This window comes from Dermacentor variabilis, chromosome 11 (genome assembly GCF_050947875.1).
Source record: "Dermacentor variabilis isolate Ectoservices chromosome 11, ASM5094787v1, whole genome shotgun sequence".
NCBI classification, from domain to species: Eukaryota; Metazoa; Arthropoda; class Arachnida; order Ixodida; family Ixodidae; genus Dermacentor; species Dermacentor variabilis.
In genome coordinates, this window is record NC_134578.1 from 78,240,256 (window position 1) to 78,262,221 (window position 21,966).

A 21,966-nucleotide genomic window follows, 5' to 3' on the forward strand; every position below is an offset into this window, starting at 1 on the left:
CGAGACGATAGTATTAACGAAGTGATCATCCTAGATTACGTCCCTTGATGTTCGATCATCTGTTTCTGAAGCGACGTTAAAAAATGAAAAAAAAATAGCACAACTGCACGATGACCAAGGTGATCCATTAATACCGGTGGCCCCGAAAATGTTACCTCAAAGGCACACAATGAAAAGTTGCGGTAGGTAGTCGTATAGCATGTATTGCGGTAACAGTGCTGGAAAAGTTGCGGTACGTATTCACATAGCATGTATAGCGGTAACAGTGCTTGAAAAGTTGCGGTAGGTAGTCATATAGCATGTATTCGGTAACAGTGCTTATTTCAACTGTGTGAGACCAGTGACTCTATGCGATGGTATAGAAAGGTGCATAACAATGGGAAGGCATGGAACAATGTACATGCGAGTGGGCTCAAACGCAAGCGCTCGTCCACAGCTGTACTGGGCGGTAGCGTCCTCTCTCCGCGTGGCGAAGTAAATTGCTCGTTACAGCGCAGTTGGGCGACGTTTGCACATCGCTCGTCATGCAAGTTACGTTTCTGGCTGCGATTATCTGGGCTTTGCTTTTACAAGTGCCCTGCAAACAACAATGCAGTAAGCTCACTCTTTTTGTGTATATTTCAAAATGAATAGGAGCTAAATGGTTGTTTAGTCAGAAGGTCGCTTATAGTGATAAAAGTGCACGACAAAGCGCTGTTGTTGGCGCCTATATATATATATATATATATATAGGCGCCAACAATAGCGCTTCGCAGAGCTCTGCCATAGGGTGCAGTGTTGCCGCTAGCAGTGGTCGCGCTTGTACATTGTTCCTTTATCCGGTGAGCTCTCTTTGACTTGTTAATTGTTGATTTGGCACTCGGCGCAAGGCCGATTTCATCTACCAGAACGTTCTAGTACGTATCCGTGTCTGTCCGTTCTCCACGAGGCTTACCCGGACGTGTATGGCGACGACGCCTGCCCCTCCTGCGGGCAGACCTCCACTCTAGCGCACATGCTGTGGGAGTGTGGGTCGACACACCCCAAGTTCATGAAGGAGGAGTGGGACTCGCTTCTGTTTAGCCCCGCTCTAGAAAAGCAAATCCTGGCTGTCCGGCGTGCCCGCGACCGGGCCGGTCCCGACGTGGGACTAGCCGGGTGCGCACGAGTTCGCGTCCTCGCCGGACCTACAATAAAAAGTTTCTTCACATGCTGGTGCCGAGCCTTGCGCATGTGCGCTGCACGCGCAAAGCAAATATTGCTCTTTCTGGAAGGCACGAGAGAACCACGCGTGCAGCAAGTACGCTGGAACCTCTGACCAGTACGGGTCATGTATAAATTACGGACGCGCTCTGCCCTCAATTCAATTGAGAGGGGGGTTCATAATTGTGCACGTCGTGAGCGGTCGATTTCGGCTGCTGGGCTGGAGTGCCGATTGGCAGTGCTTCAGCAGAACGAGGCAGGCCAACGCTTCCCTCATAACACAAGGCCTGTTCACTTCGATCTATCGCGGAATGTCAGCTTGCCCGACTGCCATAGAAACTAACGTGGATGCTCCCGAGTACGGCGCGAGTGATTTTGACGTCACCGCTTTTGTCACGGTGGGCTTGGCACTGGAAATTTCGGTCCAAGTAGCTTGGCGTCATAAAACATAATGCACAGACCTGCTGTCTAGGAGGCGTCGGCAAACGCCTCTTTCCTGCCTCCATCTCATTCGCATTGCGCCAGCCAATCGGCGATGGCCGAAACAGACAGTGTGCTAGGCCAACGCTACAGAATATCCCCACCCCCCTCCACAGATTTTATTATCGATGCATGGGCTCGTAACTATTGTGCTGGCCGAGTGAAAGTTGCTTTTGCGGCCACAAGTTCGCCCAGTAGAGGTAGTTTCGCTACCCACAGGTCTGCCATGATCTGATTCTTCACCGTCATGATATATATATATATATATATATATATATATATATATATATATATATATATATATATATATATATATATATATATATATATATGCGTGCGCGCGCGTATGTTAGCCCATGAACCTACCATAGGCTATGGAAAGAAACCTACTCTTGCAAATTAGCAGACCATGTAGGACTTTCGCTTAGAACATGGCACATTACGCGTTTAAAATTCTGCCGTCCATTCGAACAGTTAAAGCACTTATATATTGCATGCTCTTCCACATTTCGCTACCGGAAAAGGTAGTACTATAACTCTAAAGGCGCTAAGTTATTAAATCGTAATTTAAGTACGTTTGCAATAAAAAGAAAACCTTCCTCAGCGAAATAATATTAAGAAGGTATTTCTACTATAGCTATCGCATCACGCCAAGTCGTTTTGAAAGAAATATGTGCAATTGTTTTTTTGAAGCAAACCACAACCACAAGGCTTCCTCGTGGTTACTCTACATATGGCAACAAAAGAAAGTGTGCAAAGAACAATTTACCTAAAGTACCAATACGCCCTTTTGTTACACCGACAGAACGTAGCAACGGCTTTTTTTTATATCGACCTTATTTTTATTCGCGCACACAAAATATTACAGGCTTTTCGTTAATTGTCTCAATAACCTGATTATTGCATGGTAGGGAATGTATTGCCTATGTTTTTAAAGTTCTTTCTGCATGTTATGTTTCCAAATCATACCTCTATATATTCGCTCTATATGAAGAGCATTCATAATAGGACGCTTCCGATCACTACTATGCTAGAGATTTTCGTGATTCACATCATATGGGACAAGCCGGAATTTTGTTTCGATCTACCTAATGGACAGTTTGCGAACATTGCTAAATGACTGTTTCTTAGTGTTCACTATGTGTGTGCTGAGGCTTTCTTTCATTGCGACGTCAAAGAAGTCTGTAAAGAAATATCCGTGTATATTTTCTTTCCGTTTCTATATCTTACAGAACCTCTGATGTGTGCCTATGGAAGAGGTAAGGCGATCTATGAGTATTTTTATGCAATTTTTGTTGCTTCTTCATTCCCTAACATCATTGTCGTCAGTACTCTATATCATTCTATATTTCTTTCTTTTTTTGCGATTGACTAATAGATGGTCGCAAACGGCGTTGTAGTAATATACCGATTGTCTGACAATGATGTTCTTGAAAAGACCGAACTGAATATGTCTGCACACTTCAGATATACAATGTAGTACTAAGATAAGAATTGCAGTGTATGGAATGGTCAGAAGATATTTGACTTTCGTTGTCGCCCTAAAGATTGCATGACTACCAATATGTCTTCCAAAAATGCTTCAAGGCTTATAGACATTTGCATAGCCATGCGCACTGCTCATTTTCACATTGGATGGTGCCCGAATTAAGTGTGCAATCATGGGTAACTTGTGGATGCTTGACTTGCACCGATCCTTGTACTTGTCTGGAGAAATACTGCTCCCGAAATTTAGCGAAGCCTGAACACTCTTAGAGCAAGTGTTCCAAAATCCAGGCGGCGGCCAGGGGAGCAGTGTTCGCACATGGTGCAAACACTAGCGCTATCCCTGGCAATAATTTCGGCAGAGTCTCTCGAATGACCGGCGCTTTTCACCACCGCGTTACGTTCACCATGTATGCCGCAAGAGCTCGCTTCAACTCTACAAGGATCTCCATTCAAAGTGGGGAACACATGAAGCGAGCACAGTCGAGCGTAAGCGTCGACAGACCTCTTGCTTAATGTGCTGCATCACCTTCGCGTGGTCCGGTAGTTGATGGGTGGTACGAACCAGGAAGTCCACGTCGTGAGCACCTCCAGAAGCTCACTCCTGGTAACTTGGGTGGCACCGCTTCCAGTGCCACCTGCGTGTACGTGGAACCAAACTTCCCGCAACACGGTACTGTGCCGCTGCTGCAGGGTAATCGCACTCGATAAGCATAAGATCCAAGTTTTCTGACGTCACAACATCGACCGGTTCGGAGCTGTTCTGCCCTTCGAGGCGCCGTGTATTTAATACCGGCAACCGGCTAATCGGTGGGCAACTATTTGGCAACTCAAATGCGGCCCTACAATGCCTTTTGTCAGCTCTTCATGGCAGGTCTTGTGAACAACTCGTGTTGTTCGAGAAACGCGCCATCATGTACTCCCGAAAGGACAGGACGTCATGTTTCAGTGGCTGCCAGGCCGTTACAGTATCTCCGGCAATGACCTCGCCGACGAAGCTTTAGGAAAGCATACGAACGCACAAACGTCGTTTCTGTGCCTTTATCAAGGGCTGTCGCAGCCTTGAGCAAGCCACCGCACTGTGTGAAAAATGATACAGACCTTAGTTCACTCTCCAAGCGTTGCATTCTTTCGACCGTTCTTTATAACTGCGGCTGTCACCTGGGCTTCCGTGAAGCGAGGAAACAAAGCTGTGCCGCTTACGCGTGGGATTTGCATTCATCGATGCATATTCATTCTTGATTGGAATGACCGATAACGCCGAGTGCAATGTCTGCGGTGTCGAGGAGGTTATAGAACACTTCCTGCACTACGCATTCTTTAAAATTGAAAGTCATGACCTCTGCACAGCTCTAAACCAGTTGGACAGAAAACCATTCACATTCAACAAGATCGTAAGACCATGGCCTCGTATATGACAGCTACAAAAGACGACAATAAGCGCTGCTGCGATTTCTGGAGGCTACCGGACTGATTGGCCGCGTGTGATCCGGACTGAGTGACCGTGTGTTATACATAGCAGTGAACTGTTAGTACGTCGGTGATAGCCAGGGTGCACTTTACCTTATTCGCCTAATATTTCCCTCTTTCTCCATTCCCCCGCACAGGGTAGCCAACTGGGCTCAGCCCTGGTTAACTTCCTCCCCTTTATATTAAATCTTCGTCTCTGCTCTAAGGGCGGCGCTTCTCAGGACCTCAATAAAGCTCTTTGCCTATCTGTCTGTCTCTCTCTCTCACCAGAACCCTGACGTGATGCAGAGATGAGGGTTACATCAGGACGGTGTAAGGAGGAAAACGAGAAGCAAAGACAGGGAATTACCTTATGTAAATACAGGCCATATGTCTGTCAAACTGAGTCATTTCTGCGAAGCCCAACGGCCGTTTACATTATGGCACATTCTACAAGTGCCTTAACACGGCCGTCGCACACCTAAAATCCTACAAGGAGGCAAATTAGCTTTAGTGTAACTTACAGAAAGCTTCAGTCGCAATAACGAAGCTAGTTGTTTAGAGCGAAGCTGTCTTAATAATAATAATAATATAATATTTGGGGTTTTACGTGCCAAAACCACTTTCTGATTATGAGGCACGCCGTAGTGGAGGACTCCGGAAATTTCGACCACCTGGGGTTCTTTACCGTGCACCTAAATCTAAGCACACGGGTGTTTTCGCATTTCGCCCCCATCGAAATGCGGCCGCCGTGGCCGGGATTCGATCCCGCGTCCTCGTGCTCAGCAGCCCAACACCATAGCCACTGAGCAACCACGGCGGGTGAAGCTGTCTTAGGCTAGTTTCCAGCGTTTCGTAATGTGCGCAGGCAAAAATGGTGGCGGCATCTATAGAGCTAAAATAGCTTAAGCATAGGCGAAATCGTATCAGCGTGCGTGTACCAGCTGCGTTTCAGGCCAGATGTGCCAAACACCGGCGATGGTTTGACGCGTTGCCATCCAGGCTAACAACGACAGCATGACCGTAACGCCCTATATGCCTTACGGACGACGTGCGAGACCCTTGCCGTGGAATGTGCCGACGCTTGTGCCGCACAGACTGGAGAGGGAATCGTCGCCACCGTACACATTCATCCTGCAACGTCAACGAGGGATCTTGAAGATTTATGATCGACACCTTGGGGTGGATCCTACCGGTGGGTCCCGCTTTCATCGTCATTGTGGACGACTTTAGCGTCGATGTGCCTCGCGCCGACGGAAAGTGGTTCTTGTCGTTTCTATTGGAAAGGTTCGGCCTTCAATGTTACACGAAGACCAATGCCTCCACAAAATGCCATTGGTCGCGCATATACCCAACATTCGCTATGAACTTCTGCAGTGTCGTCACATAGATCATGGTCGTCTATCATACCGACCATAATGCCATAATTACAGTGTTCACGACATAAATGTAAAGACAAGTAAACATGCCAACGTGCACATTTCTGTTGTATTGTTTTGTTGTTTTATTTTATTTTATTTGTAGTTATATACGTATCCGCTGCTTATCCATCTTCACAAAGCGAAATGGAACTGAATTTTTTCTGTTAGAGTTGTTTATTCTCGTAATAGGTGGTGTCCAATGCATGACGACCAAGACGTGTTGCCGGCTCCTGGAATTGCATCAGCCGCTAGCAGCACACAGGAGCGTGGCTTATGATATCGGCTTCCGTTACTCCGAGGGAGCCGTCACACAGTGTGCAATATGGCCACCATTTATAACATTTGGTGTCTAACGCGATTTCAACTGCCCTGCGAGAGCGCAAAAAAAAAATATCGCAGTGTCGCCAAAAAGGCAAAACATCGATTGCGATAGCAAATTAATGCACAGTTATACGAAGTAAGCGCAGTAGTTTTATCGGCCGTATAAACTTGTAAACGTAGCCATACTAACTAAATTAACAAGCATGGTGTCACGCGCGCACAATCAAACATGAACACATCTCACTCGATCACTGCAGAAACTAGCTATCAAAACTCTGGGGCGAGGAAGCGCGGCAGCAGCAGCAAGCGAATTCACCTTCGTGCTGCTTCTAGGATCAACGCGAACTCAGTCTCCGGCGCAGGTGGCCTTCCCGATACAGATGCCCGGGCGGGCGCGCGCGCCCGCCCGGTCCGCGCGGAGCCAGAACGCGCCCCCTCCCTACCCTCCCCGCAGTGCCGTACGCGCGATGGAAGACGGCGCTCTTCCTCCGCGCTTTCCTACTTGGCGTGCGCTACAGTGAGCCGCGATAGCCCGTCCACCTTCGCACGTAAGCACAGCATACGGTGCGTGGCGACGATACTATCGCCCTGGGACTCCATGCGGAACTTCACGGCGACGGCGATGGCTGAAATGCGTCTGAAGCGCACGTATAATGTCGTTAGAGAGAATGAAACCTAAGGACAGAGACAGCACAAATACAATGGCAAACTGAACTTATCACTTGATTGCTCCAGGTGCACAACAAAGGTTGTGTCAGAAAGCTGGGAAGATCCTCTGCGAGCGTAGGCGTGGATAAACGGCAATAGTCAAGCTATAAAATCGCTAACATACATTTCTATGCTCGTAATACTGTTCTTACGCTATGGTTAGTGGATTTTGTAGCAGACAGAGGTTCAGTAACGACGCGTCGAATGCGACTATGGAATAGGTGCCACAAAATGAAACATTTCAATCTGTTTGCCTTGGAAAAAGCGTGCATTTCGCATTGCTTATATTGAAATGGAAATTGCTGTGCAGCAGCTTGCGGTCATTTCATAGAAGCGCGGGCACATTTGTCTCATTGATTTGAGCCTTGTGTGGATGCATGTGCAACAATGTGTCTTGTAGTGTGAACGAACACGGGACTTCGCCGAGCACACTTCGAAGAAATTTGTGAGTACAGGGCAACCCTTTAAAACGTGCCTCGTGCTCCTTTCTTTCGTTTTGAAATGCCGACGAAAATTCTGCACTCTTATACATAACGCCGGTATGACCGAGAACACACAACAGAACATAAGCTAATTGGTCTGTTCAAATTGCCTGCCTTTTCTGCAGAAGTTGAGGGAAGCGTCGTCATTTCGTCCGTGTTCCGAAACTGCACCACGCGCAGCCAACACCGAGCTCTGCGACATGCCTCCTTGCAGGCTGGAGTTCCGCATTAGTTGCCGTTTTCCCTGCACTCTATATTTTGAAAAAAAAATCATACGTTGTGCAATGTCTTGGTAGTACAAAATGTCGCGCAATGCTATTGTTGTTCCGCGTATATACCGCAGACCTAAATATCAAGTCGCTTTAGCTGCAGTGATCGCTGTAGTTGGAATGAATACCTGTGGGCCCCAGTGCGTTGATTGGATAGTTATGAGGACATTTCGGTAAAGGCTTCGAAGGCGCCTAATACCTTTAGTTAAAGCGGTTTTTTACAAGGACGCGTTTTATGAGAAAAAGAAAGCACCCGCCGCCGCCATTTTGTTGCCACCGCGTCATTACCACTATCGGGACATTGCGATAACCACAAGAAATGGCGCAGTCCTGCTACGTGAAGTAAGGGGATAGGCTTGTGGCCTGTGATAGTTACGAATGGACCTCTTTCCTAAATGTAAACACCGCATGTGCTCCTAACGAACCTCAGAACGAATATAACGAGCGAGAGGACTGTTGGTGTCTAATATATATATATATATACACAATATTTGGCCGCAGGCCCGCTCCCAAAGCGATCTGATCTTTAAATTTGCTTATTTGCATGGTTCAAGTCTTGTTAAGCTGGTTCTTTTTCTCTGCTATGCATTGTTGCCCTTCTACTATGTACGTCCCATTCCTGCCTAAGACCTGCTATGAAGACTGCCAGCAATATTGAAATAAATGAAAAAAAAAATAACGATTGTAACGTGACGTGATACGAAAACAAGAAAACGAAATAACGCATAAAAGCGGATCCGCGCATGGCTTTACGTATCGTTACGGCGCGATGTCATTGCAAAATAATGCGAAAACACAAGTGCTGACATATTTCTCACTGTTGCCGAGAATGGTGTAGTTCTCTGACATGCCGCAAGGCTATTGGACAAACAGCAGTTTAGAAATTCCCGCAAGCCAATCAAACACGCTAAAGCTTTTAACAGATTGCGTGGTGATGTACCGCGTGACTTCGAAGACCGTTCATTGTATGCGTCTGCACAACAGTGTCTATCATATTGCTCAAGGTAGCGATAACACATTAATGCGGCGCTAATAGCGCTATAAATCCACAGAGTATAGCTGGCGCAAAAAGCGCAATGAAGACTCCCCTCTTGCCGCTCTTGGGCGAGGCGAAGTGGCAATGGCTAGTGTAATGGTTGGGGTCGGGCATGAAATAGATGGTAGCTGGCCCATGTCGTCGTCCAGCTTATCGACGCTGAGGTCGTTGAAGCGAGAGACTTGTTCTCATCGACAACGAGGAATCTGGGATTTATTCACAGTATCTACATGAGAATGTTACAGTCACTCAGTCTAGCATGACTGAACGAGGAATGCACCCTAAGCAGCCGCGCAACAACTGCTTATGAACCTTCTGTCCTCTGCAGATCCTATAGGTGACGGAAAACGGCCGTTCGACCTTCGACCAATTCGGAGCGCCCAAAGTCATGATGGTAGCCGAACCGCCTTTGTAGGGAGGGTTTACGCACTCACTTCCGCACAGGTTGCACTGACCACACCAAGGTGAGAAGGTTTTCGCAGACACGGGTCTTGTCCTGAGCAGGCGCCTCTTGATCCCAGTGTTGACCCTGCAGTCAGTGGCCGCCGCATCTGTCCATTGGCTTACGACTTCCAAGGCCCGTGAGACGGCGCCGCAAAACTTTTTCTTCCCGGAGTTCCCCCGCTTCAAACAAACCGTGACGGGGACGGCGAATCCGCTAACAATACTTGGTCCGCCGACTGCGTCTAGACACCTCGGCGTCATTCCGTTGGGGATGCGGTGCATTGTCCTCCTTACAAAGCGAGTCGCTGCCTATGACATGCCGGTGCCTTTTCGACGGTCGCTTCCCCGAAGATCGCCAGCCACCGCCGGTCGAACGTAACAGTAACAGAGCATGGCGAGCTAGCGAAGAGAAAATAATACGCGTTACATTCATGTCATGAACCCAAATAGAACGAGAGGTGCAATGTGAGGCCAAATATTTCGAAAAAAAAGTACGTTTTTTATTCGTGCTAATGCAGTACTTGACCGTGAGGTACGCCGCAAGAACCTCTTGGCCAAAGGCACTGCATATACGCTCTGTAGGCGTTGTGTGCTTTTTGAATTTACAGGGGTTTCTATTTACCTCCGTATATCTGCCGTAGTACGCCACCAACTGCAGAACGGGTTACATCAACCATGATAATCCGACAGCAGCATGCTTCGGATGAACCAGGTGGGTAGAGCACACAGCCTTTTCTTAATAGCCATGAAGGCCGCATCGCCTTCCTCAGTTCAGGCAAAAAAAGGTGCATTTCAGAGTGTGGAAGACGCCTTTCGAAGGCTGCATGGCAACGGTACTGCCTCGCAGGAACGTGCAGTAATAGTTAATCAAATTGACAAAAAAGGATCAGCTGGCGTAACGATTCTCGGCAAAGAAAGCCCGCGATTGCTTTTTCTTTTTCTTAAGGGGGCGGGGGAAGAGGGCAGATGACACTGCTGTCCGGAAGGTGGCTCGAGAACTCCGCAGAAACAACGCTAATTTTGCACTTCTCAGCGTTGACGTGAAACCCACGAAGAAACTGTTCCCCGTATTTAGTAATACATCTTAACTTCAAGTCCATGCTTCGGCTTGGTCTAAATGACGCCTGTCGGGAACGCGCTAAAGAGAACTCAAGCAGCGTCTTGGACACGTTCACGCCAGACGTCATTTTTATGAAGTCAAGCGTGAACTTCGTTTTAAAATGTATTTCTGAATACTTGTTGTTACAGCTAGCTTTGAGAAGAGGTAGTGAAGGGGACGTCCCCTTCATAAGCAAAAACAAAAGGCGGCCTGCGAAGGGTCATATTAATAAATCTGGGAGCTTCGTGCTGGCTCGAGTGTCGAGTGTACCCTCCACCGCACCCAAAACTCGACAGAGAAGAAAGCCTAATCCTTAGACGCCTGCAAAGTAATACATACACGCACGGTACGATAATGCATCGCCTCTACCCGACGCTCCACGGCTACCTCTGCCCACTTTGCAACGTACCCGACACTCTGGCACACTTGCTCCTGCAATGCCCGTGGCAGGAAGGCAGCGAAATGCAACCAGAAACGCATGCAAAACGAGCAATAGAAGCAAACGACCTATTCGAAACGTGGGAGGCCAAGCTAACCCGCGGGGACCTGGAAGACCAACGACAACTCGTTGCCAGGGCCAAGAGGGCAGCCGAAGCCAGAGGGTTCCTGGACTAAGGAGCCCTCCAACCTTAGGGTGATACCCGGCGTCGCTCGGGACACTGTTTCGTTTAATAAACGTTTCTCTCTCTCTCTCTCTCTTCGTGCTGCATGAAAAAGGCCATGTGGCATACGTGCGAAGTAAAATATTTCGTAGGGCATGGCTTTATCGGATTTCTGGAATGACTCGGAAGGACGGCAAACTGATCGTAGACTATTTGCAGACTGAGTTTCGGAAAATATGGGGAATTACCATAGTTAATCGTGACGTCTTGTATGCGGGGGAGCGGATAACTATAAGGATTATTTCGCCAGATTTAGCACTCGGCAGTCTCCACATAGCTATACTCACCAGTTTTCTTGTGTATGATCTGCGGATGGGACGGCCAGATGTCTCAAGGACGGCCTGGCGATACCAATAACCACTATGTGCTCGTTTATGTAGAACTTGCTGGCTATTACGTTTAGAACTAGGCAGCTTTTTTATTGATGTATTGGAGCCATCCTTTTACAGCAGATCTGTCCACGAAAATTGGGTTCGATACAGAGATAAGTTGTCTTCATTAATTGAAAAGCACATTCCTCTTGTTAATATAGCTAACGGTAATTCCAACCCATGGTTTACTAAACCTCTTCACAGAATGAGAAACAAAAAAAACGTCTATATGAAAACGCGAAGCGCGTACAAACAACGGCTGGGAATAAATACAAAAGCTATCTAAAAGAGCACTGCAAAGCTTTATTGATCGCCAAGGATAAATACTTATCAAAAGGCCTACCAGGAATTCTTACAAGCAAGACAAGAAAATTCTGGAACATAGTTAACCCTAGTAATAAGTGCACTAATATTTGATTGTAGGATAAAAACAACCCACCTATTCCTGACAGTCAATGTCGGAAAGCATTCAACTCAGTTTTGACGTCCGTCTTTACAAGAGAAGATAGTTCTAACACACCTTTTGTCCCCGATTTTGATTTCCAGTACATGGCTTCCATCACTATCACTTTAAAAGGCGTAGTCGATCTTATAGATAACCTTAAAATGTCTTCATCCTCTGGCATAGATGGTATAAATTCTAAAATACTAAAAACACAATACTAGTATCAAACAATATTCTGCTACACCTATTTAACCAATTCCTTACAACTGGTACGCTTGCTACAGACTGGAAGATAGCAAAAGTAGTGCTTGCCTTTAAGAAAGGTAACAAGAGTTTTTGTGAAAATTACCGTCCCATATCACTAACGTGCATTTGCTGCAAAATGTTGGAACACATTATCGCATCCCATATATATGTGCTCATACTGACTATAATAACTTTTTTTACCCGAAACAGCATGGTTTCCGAAAAGGATTTTCTTGCGAAGCCCAGCTACAATTCACGTCAGACTTGCACTTTGATATGAACAGTAATAAACAAATTGACTGCATCTTTTGCGACTTCCCGAAAGAATTCGATCATGTAGCCCATAATCGCCTGATATCAAAGCTCTCGGCGATTAAACTTGACTCACTAACCCTAACATGGATTCGTAATTTTCCTTTTGCTCGCGAACAGTTCACTGTTGTTGCTGACTTTTCCTCTGCCCTGTGTGACGTCACCTCCGGTGTACCTCAAGGCAGTGTACTCAGACCTCTTCTCTTTTTAATTTACATTAACGACTTACCGCACAATATATCCTCTCCGGTACGAATATTTCCTGACGAATGCATTGTATACCGTTCGATTAACTGTTCCGCTGTCGAGGCGGCACTCCAAAATGATCTTGCACATATCAGTGATTGGTGTACTACACGGATCATGTTCCTAAACGTGTCGAAGTGCGAAGTAGTTTCCCCATCTCGAAAAACGGTTAACTCTCACTTTTCTTGTCATTTGGATTCTAACATAGTTGACCACACCACAGAATATAAGTATTAAAGAGTGCTCTTTGCGTCCGACCTTTCATAGACTAATTACATCACCTCCATTTCAGCTAACGCATCCAGATCATTAGGATTTCTGCGCCGCAACTAAGAACTGCGCCTTCACCACTAAGAAAACTAGCTTACATAACTATTGTAGCCTAATGTATATGGTCTCCTCATCGAACTCCTGGAGCGCATCCAGAATAGAGCGAGCCGTTTCTTTAAAAAAAAATATATGTATATAGTAACCAGTCAAGTGTAACCGAAATAAAAGTAGATATTTCGTTGCAACCACTACCTACTCGCCGTGATATTGACCTTCTATTATTATTTCATAGATTAATTCACACAGTTGGCCTAACATTACCAAACCTTAAAAAACATCTTCGACGTCACAAAGACTGAACAATCAGTTCAGCTACACCCGTATTGATGGCAACACACACGCTTTTAATTTTACAGCATTGCCCCATGAGGTCCATTTATGGAACGTTCTACCAGATAACATCACTTGCCAATCTAAACACAGAGAATTTCGCAACCTTCTAATCGATCAATATGCCGTTTCAACCGTCTAACACGTCTTGCCTTCTTTTAATTTCTTTCCTGCGTTTTTCTACATGTTAATAAAAGAATTTCAGTGATCCAAATGTTTTGCTTTTCCTACTGTATACATAAAACAACGTTTATAAAGTTATTATGCTGTTATGTTATTGTGTTTACCGTTTATTTTTATTGTTCTACATATTGTATTTGCCAATATCGTAATAATTTTCCATGTTGCCTGAATATTCCTTTCCTTATACTGATGTTTCTTTTTTCCCTATTCCATACTAATATTACCTTATTTCCCCCCTTACACAATGCCTTCTCGAAGTCCTGTGAGGTACATGTAAATAAATATGTAAAAAAAACATATAACATGGCGTTTGTGTCCGTTGGGTGATGGACGATGTCATGTTGGACGGAAACTACGTGATTACTTTTGCGTAAGCTGAACGCAAGGCTCGAGACAGCATGAAGGCGAATAGAAGCTTGGCGGAGAGATTGCCGGTGACGCAAGCGCCTGTGGTGGGATCGTGGACTTTGATGTAGCAAAACGAGTGCCGAAGTCACAGGTTGACTAACAGTGGCTTCTTCCTGTAGACTAGAATATTCGAGTCGCTAAAAGAAGCTGCGCGTGGCGCTCGGACATGCGGGAGCTGTAAACAGAATGGGCAGACAGATCTTTGATCTCAGTTGATGTGCTGAGGAAGAATTGGAGGCCGCCCATAGGGTCAGTGATGTAGAAAGGGCGAATGTCGCTACCCCCGGAACAGCTCTTCGCCACTAGCGATCCTTTCCTCGTTCACCAACCAGCCGCAGGGTCTGATGTAGCGATCTTCGTTGTCCTCGAATGTGATGGTACTAGTAGTGACGATGGTACCAGGACTACACAGCAGACTGCTCCACGGCAAGGTTGATGGAAAGCTCATGATGAAAGAAAGCGGCAGGCGTTTTATCATGGTAAAAACTAACGCCAGAAGTTGCGTTGTCAACTGCACACACTCCGTTGCCGGCTGGTAGGCAAGGCGGCGGCGACAAAGTCGTGAAGGCTATCAACGTCACCGAGAATCTGGACGCATTGACGTAGGGAATAAAGCACTGGTCAATTCAGAGGAAGTGGAAGCAAGTGACAGGGTGGGGGACGCGTAGGAGCCGCCAGCCGTATACTCCGGACATCCATATGTCCGGATATATATATATATATATATATATATATATATATATATATATATATATATATATATATATGATGATGATATCGGCTTTCTCCTCAAAAGCCGATGATCGTGGCATAGAGCTGCTGGCAAGCAGCACCTGCACCCGTACTGGAAGTCGTGGCAGGGACATTTCCTTCGAGAAGTGATCATGGAAGCTGGCTGCTTGATCGCCAGTCAGTGCCTGCATCTCACGAAGCAGCTATGTTGGGCGACGGTCGGGAAACTTGTGCGCGACGAGGAAGCTGCTTGAGTCATTGGTGCTCAGATGGCGTGGTACACCACAGAATAGCACTTTTGAATACGTTGTACTCGTTGGTAGAAAGCGGGTTTGGCAACAATGTCTCGACTTTGTGCTGCAATCTCGTGACGTCACGATGACTGGAGATGGCTGAAAAGGGATTCGCGCGACGTAATACGTCCTTCATCGAAAGTGTTTATGACGTACGGGAACCACAGGCCAATATTTATCACGTATAAAAAAAGGCAGGTGCACAGTGTAAACATGGACAAGTGGTCATAGGGTAGATTAAGGACAGGAATTTGCCTGGGGAAAATCGTGGTGAGCCGTTCATCAATGCGAAGAATGCGACGCTGTCTGAATGACCCAGTAGGTAAGAAAAGTTGTATTGCTAGCAGCGCAAGCAAATGTCTTTTTCGCCGTCGGTGCAGCAGTGCCACCGCAACATACGGTTAATACTACTGCGGACACACTTGTGCAGTTAACAAAGATTGAAAGACATCTTATAAAGGTGCAAATACAATAGTGTTAATTGTGCAAATCTTTCATATTTCTGTGGCTGTGTTTTGCTACTGTGGCCTTGGACCCGTCCATCTGTTAACTAGAAAACACAATGCCCCCCTCTAATATCCTTCAGTTTCAAATTTTTTCTGAAATGCATTCATGCAGATTGCAAGAACGCGCCTCCACCTGTACAAGAGAAATGGTGTCGCGGATGTGCAGAAAGATACGTTTTTGACGTCAAAACAAGGAAGTGCCAGAAGTTTTGGTGGGCAAGCGGCTGTGAAACTTGCAACCTCTTTAAGAGCTACAGGGAATGCCAATGGATGTGTTCGCCACCAAAGCGGAACATCAAATGGTGGCCTTGGGGAGATAACGGCCGTTGAGTGTGCTGTGGAATTTGAATACGTGGTCGACTTCAACGATTTTGTCAATTTTTTCTATACTCTGGTCCTGTACGTTCTTGTAGCTTGAAGTCTGTTGTTCTTGCAGCGTCATTACAAGAGGTGTTTGTGTATTATTCGGTTCGCATTATGGTTACCGTTTTCTATAGTGGTAGCGAAAAACTGTGCGGAAACTACTTCGCGTTTCCCCTGCCCCATGTTGAAAGTGACTGTCTGTGTGAGCTAGAATACACTTTCATTCGGTCTCTACACCAAATTATAGTGAAAGTGGCATATATATGTCATATCATAAGCAGGCAACAAACGATGACCTTAGGACAGAATAGGGACCACTATTTGAAGTTCCTAATTGAATTAAATAAATGATAAATACATGGACATGGAAGTGGACGAAGAACTAACTGGCCGCAGTTTTTTTTTTTTTTTAGCGCCGGTACTTAGGTAAAGGTCAACGTGCGGGTGCGTTGCATTCGCAATGACCGAACGGTTATTCCGCCATATGTATACCGGCATCACTGTTAACAGGTGAATGGGAACAGTGAGCTTCTAACAACCATCGATCATCCTCACACTCCTGTCGTGCACGTAGTATAAAGTGTCTTTATCTTTAAGTAGTAATTTTTTTTAAATAAGTCCCACGTAAACTTCAGAGGCGAGTGCAGTTTTGCTTTTCAGAAGCATGCATGAGTGTCGCATAACGCGTACGGGAGGCGGCTATCATCGGTTACCATTTTTGTGAGGCCAAGATATTCTGGACAGGTGTCGGAGAATCGACGAGGGCAGACATAAGTAGGGGTTGCGCGTTACGGGAACAGCTCATCTTTTTTTTCCTCTGCGTCCAAATGGTAGCGCCGATGGTCGCGGGTGCGGCAGAGTCACTATCCTACCTGAGAGTTCGCTTTGCCACGCGCTCGCACGTTGTAGCTAATACTGAGCACAATAGTAAATTTGAAGTAAAGTTCACTTTGTAGTAGCACTTGTGCATTATTCTTTGTCTGGTGGTCAGTTGTGTTTCGCTCTGCTAGAAACATGAATGCCAATGTAAAAATGTATTGTTTTGCGAAAGTTAACTGCGTGGAGTTCCAAAAGGTGCTGACAGTTTGCGGAATAGCGAAGGTATAAGAAAGTAAGGATGGACACCGTACGATTCACTGTGGATTGCGATGGATTGCGTAATTAAGAAGCGTTCCTTCCTTTGTTTAGATACTCTTTTGGAATAGCCATCCTTTCTTAGTGAAGTGATCAACAAGGACAAAAAGCTAATATCTTAGCAGTACCGCAGCAATTGAACGTTTCGCTTGCTGTTACGCAGGAACTACGACGCGCAGGTTAGAGAGAAAGAAGAAACTCCGAGGACACCTCAGCACTTGTTGAATTATGCGGTTTTACGTGCCAAAACCATTTCCTGATTACGAGGCACGCCGCAGTGGGGGACTCCGGCAATTTGGACCACCTGGGGTTCTTTAACGCGCACGTAAATCTAAGTACGCGGGTGTTTTCGCTCTTCGCCCCCATTGAAATATGGCCGCCGTGGCCGGGATTTGATCCCGCGACCTCATGCTTTGTAGCCCAACACCACAGCCACTAAGCCACCGCGGCGGGTTCTAAGCACTTATTATGAGTTGTGAATGCGAAAGCATTAATGTCCAGTTGAACGCCGTTGAGTGGTCCTTCGAGTTATGAGCTCCTCATTGGCAAGCGAGCGCGTTGAGACGCTTGTCCAGCGCCTCCTAGGTAGCACAAGACCGGTGCGTTTTAATCCGTGACGTCATGCTATATATACCTTGCCCGACTGCCATAGAATCTAATGGGGACGCTCCCGAGTAAGCCGCTGTGACTTTGACGCCTCCGATTTCGTCACACCTGACTGGGCAATCGGTCCAAGTAGCATGATCCAATAAAGCATAGCGTACAGGTCTCCTATCTAGGAGGCGCTGGTTCCGCTCAGTGGCTAAGACCTTCGGCTTCTGAGCGTGGGGTCGTACAGGTTCGAAGATCGCCAACGTAATTTTTCTTTAATTTCTTGTGTTTCTCTGTGCATTTATTTCTTTACGGTGATTACAGAGGTGAAGTTAGAACGCCTGCGCGTGCTTGCGCGGGCAAGGAACGAGCGGATAACACAGGCTGCCGAGAGCGAGAGGGAAGTGTGGTAGCGGCAACGCCTTCTCTCCTCATGCAACACTTGGCGCGGCTGCAGGTGAAGCATTTCGACCGCCCTGCTCCGTCGAGACGCGCACGTGACGTGACGCCGCAGCCAATGAGAATTTAGGTGCCGTTTCGCAGCTACAGACGCCGGCTTTTACGTTCAACGGAACATTTGATGCTTTCTCATCAAAATCACATGAGACAAGACACGAGCCCTAACTTCAAGCAACACATTTGTCGCCACTTCATCCACCAGTACTTATACCACCGTCATATGACGTGAAAACGAGAGTGCGTGTCTATTGTGCATGGAGCACCAGTGCAGCCAGCGCGGCGGTGCATCAAAAGCCAAGCTGCGCAGGTCCAGTGACGCCTGGAGGCGTGGCTTCGTGCCGTCCAATGTTCGGCCGCACTAATGCAGCGCGCTCTGGTGAAGCGAAGATTGCTGGCACGAAGCCGCCGTCTTGCATGTTAACCAAGGCTTAGCTTGTGAAGCCGACGGATTCATCACCCTCAGCCAAATGAGCGGCATGAACAGCATAAAACTGTTCTCCTTTCAGAGCCAAGAATGATCAGGCTTCAACCGTTACCTGCTCTTCATAGTGAGTGGGGCAAAACTGTTTTTACTAGACGTAAGTGCTTGCCTGCGCCGATGCAATTCATAAGGCTGACGGCGGTGAATCCATCGGCCATGTACGGTACACAAACGCGTTTCGCCCTAAATGTGGACGAGTCTGCACATTACGAGGTGAGCGTAAACAGAACCATCCAAGAACACAGGCATACACTGTAACGTTGCCATGAGGCTTGGTGGCATGGGCTGATGTACAATCAGACGAGAGAAGCGCTCGCGCGTCAAGGAGCGCACAAGTGTTATATAAGCGTAAAACTTTAGGAACATGATGAAAAAGAGCAAATACGCTACGTAAAGAACTATTTACATTTATACAGTAGAGGAGCAAAATAAAATTTGAGTAGAACTTGTTGCTGAGCGAGTTGGCTGAGATCTAATATATAGATTGATGCGGTAACAGGAAATAAACACTTAGGAAAGAAAAGTAAGAAACAATAGGTCGAACGCTGAACTTCAACTGTTTCATACTTAAAGCAGAACAGGGAGAATCAACAAATGCGCATGCGTACATCGGTGTCGTCTGGAGCGATTACAGTGACGTTTTTAGCAGCTGCGCCTCGTTGTCAAGCAGAAAGACAGGCGTATCACTAATGCAACCCGTGCCTCTCTCTTTTATGAGATTTGCCTCCAAAAGTTGTCTTGCTAGCGTGTCACACCACTCTTGCCAATTATCTTAATCTCACTCAGCAGTGGCTCATATCTGCCGGCCAAGCAAACCATGGAGTGCGCAGGTAAGTGCGCATTATCTTTCTTCACTAAGGACAACTCACGCTTCCGTGCCTGGTCATTGACAGATCTCCCCGTTTGACCCACGTATAGGTTAATTAAATTATGCGGTTTTACGCGCCAAAACCACTTTCTGGTTATGAGGCACGCCTTAGTGGAGGACTGCGGGAATTTCTACCACCTGGGGTTTTCAACGTGCACCTAAACTGGTGTTTTCGCATTTCACCCACATCGAAATGCGGCCGCTGTGGCCGCGATTCGATCCCGCGACCTCGTGCTCAGCAGCCCAATACCATAGCCACTGAGAAACCACGGCGGGTGGACCACGTAGGTCTTGCCACATCTCAGTGGTATCTCGTATATAACGCTCGTCGCACATTTCGCGTACGGTATGGTGCGGTTTTTCTGGCATACTGACTTTTTGTCCACGCGGCTTATGCGTGGGCACAGTCCAGCCAACTTGCCTGGCGCCGAGAAAACAACACACGAGCCAAGCCTATTTGTGACTTCAAGTAATTTTATGTATATAATGTTGTTATCGCAAAAACTTGCTCAATTGATTTCTCCATCCCCGTGTATTCAGAAAGCTGTTAAGTAACGGTTATTCTTAAACCAAATCATACAACTTGACTTGAAGTTGTAGAACGCACCCGTTTTGTTTTTGTTTTTCGGTTTGCGGGTCAAGTAAACGAAGAAATGCAAATTGCTTGTGCCAAGTGATCGAACGAAAAGCTTTGTCAATTGTGCTTCTGATTTGCCAGCGAACAAATAAATACAGGATGGGCATGACATTGACGGTAAGAGCATGCGCTGTAAGGCGGAACCGCATGGCGCGATTTCAGGCGCGATTGACGCGCGGATGGTGACATAGAGTTTCCTACAAAAATAATTTTGTAGGAAACTCTATGGATGGTGGGACGCGCGCGTCATTTTGACGCGTGCCCAGCATGATCCGTCATGAAATCGCGCCGCCGCATGCTGCTGCTCGGAGTAGAAAAAAACGCGTCGCGCGGCGCGTCCACCAATCAGAGTTCAGGTAAGTCACGTGGCATTTGGTCACGTGGCATTTGGGTTCATTTTTTTGCCACCAGATGGCCCTGCTCTCTGCGCATCTCGACGGAACCTCCTTGGCGGAATTGTTTTTTTTTTGCTCGGCAGAACTGGCGCGCGCGTCAAGGAAAACGTGGGCTACCGTGATTTCGTTGGCGCATCGTGTTGGTTCGCGCATCGTGTTCACCTAAAATGAACAAAGCAACCTTCAACGAGGCCCTAATAACTAAAGTGGAGAAGCGTCGCGTCTCATCGCTAATACTGGCAAGACAATTTGCTAATAATATTACCAGTGTATGGTGCTCGCTCTCTTCTCAACCAGGCAGGCCGCATCCACATGTACCTCCTGACCCGCATTTTTTCTTGCTTCAGTATCAGCATCCCCCTTAATAGCAGCAGTCGCCTCTTCTGCTCGGTAGTAAGCGGCCGACCCTCCTTTTTATATGTGAAGTTGTAAACAAGCAGCGGCTTCTCAGCATGCGGAAGGTACATAGTCGCACTTTCGCACACAATATTGCTGCTTGAAATTAAGCTTGATAAATACACTTCGAAAAGAAATGTCGTTGTCTAATTACACTCAGATTATTTTTATTGCAGTGTTCTGTAAGTTTAAGGGCATATTATATATGCTGTAACAGAGACAATACATGTCGTTGAGAGTTATGTTGTCTGGCAACCCAGAAAACGCGGCGCGAAAGCGCCGCTCCTTTTTTTCGTACGGGTGCTCGCGCGTCGGCGGCAACGCGGGCGTTTGCCGCCCGTCGCGTTTCTCGCTCGCGAAAAACGCGCCATGCGTTTCCAGCTTAAAAGCTCCAGCATGCACCGAGAGTTAGCAGCTATCTATGTGCATTGCAAGGACGCAACTATACGGCGGTCCGTTATAGTTCTTCTAGCGACTCCGATACCCGAAATTATAATTCACACGCGTCTGCTTGCCCGGAGTGATAAACATGTGTGCCTTCTTTCAGTAACGCATTTTACGACACCGAACGCTCTACAACTCGTCACGGTCACTAGGAGGCCACCTGGCAGCGCGCCGTTTCGGGCAGCACGTTCACGACTGAGGCACCGCATGCACCGTAGTCGGCGCGTACTCCTGCAACTGCAACAGAAGGAAAAAGCGGACGCTTACCAAGACAAAAAAAAAAAAAAAAAAAAAAAGACGAGACGACATGAGGGTGCTGCGACGTGACTGCGCGAAGAGAAGGAAAGGGGGCGAGAGAGCTGTGGCAGCAACGGCAAACTTCAAAAGATGGCGGGGAAGAGGGAACCTAGCGTAGAGCCGTTGAGGGGGGCGGCGAACTTCAAAGCATGGTGCTTCTTTCATTCGTGGAGTGGCCCTTAATGGGGGGGGGGGGTGCGGGGCGGCAAACTTCAAACGATATCGTTGTTTTGATTTGTTTAAGGGCTTTAGATCAAACGAAAGCGCCTCAAGGAACAGAAGTAGCGCCATCGTTTGAAGCTCGCCGGTCCCCTATCCTCTCTCCTTCCCCTGTCCGACCCCCTCTCAACCTTGCGCCGGCTCTCCACTTTTCTCTCTACGCGGCACCGTTCGGAGCACGTCTCCCCCTTCTGATTGGTCGACTGTCGTCACGTGATGGCGCGTTTCTTTAGAATGTTTCT

The 21,966-nt window shown here is 47.0% G+C and overlaps 1 long non-coding RNA gene across 1 annotated transcript; it reads left to right on the forward strand.

Moving 5' to 3' along the window:
* The first annotated feature begins 429 nt into the window (after positions 1 to 429).
* LOC142563675 (uncharacterized) lies at positions 430 to 21,458 on the forward strand. The gene is made up of 4 exons (XR_012824376.1): positions 430 to 594; positions 2,895 to 2,921; positions 15,553 to 20,110; positions 21,154 to 21,458. It is a non-coding gene; the product is annotated as an uncharacterized LOC142563675 (long non-coding RNA).
* The last annotated feature ends 508 nt before the right edge of the window (positions 21,459 to 21,966 follow it).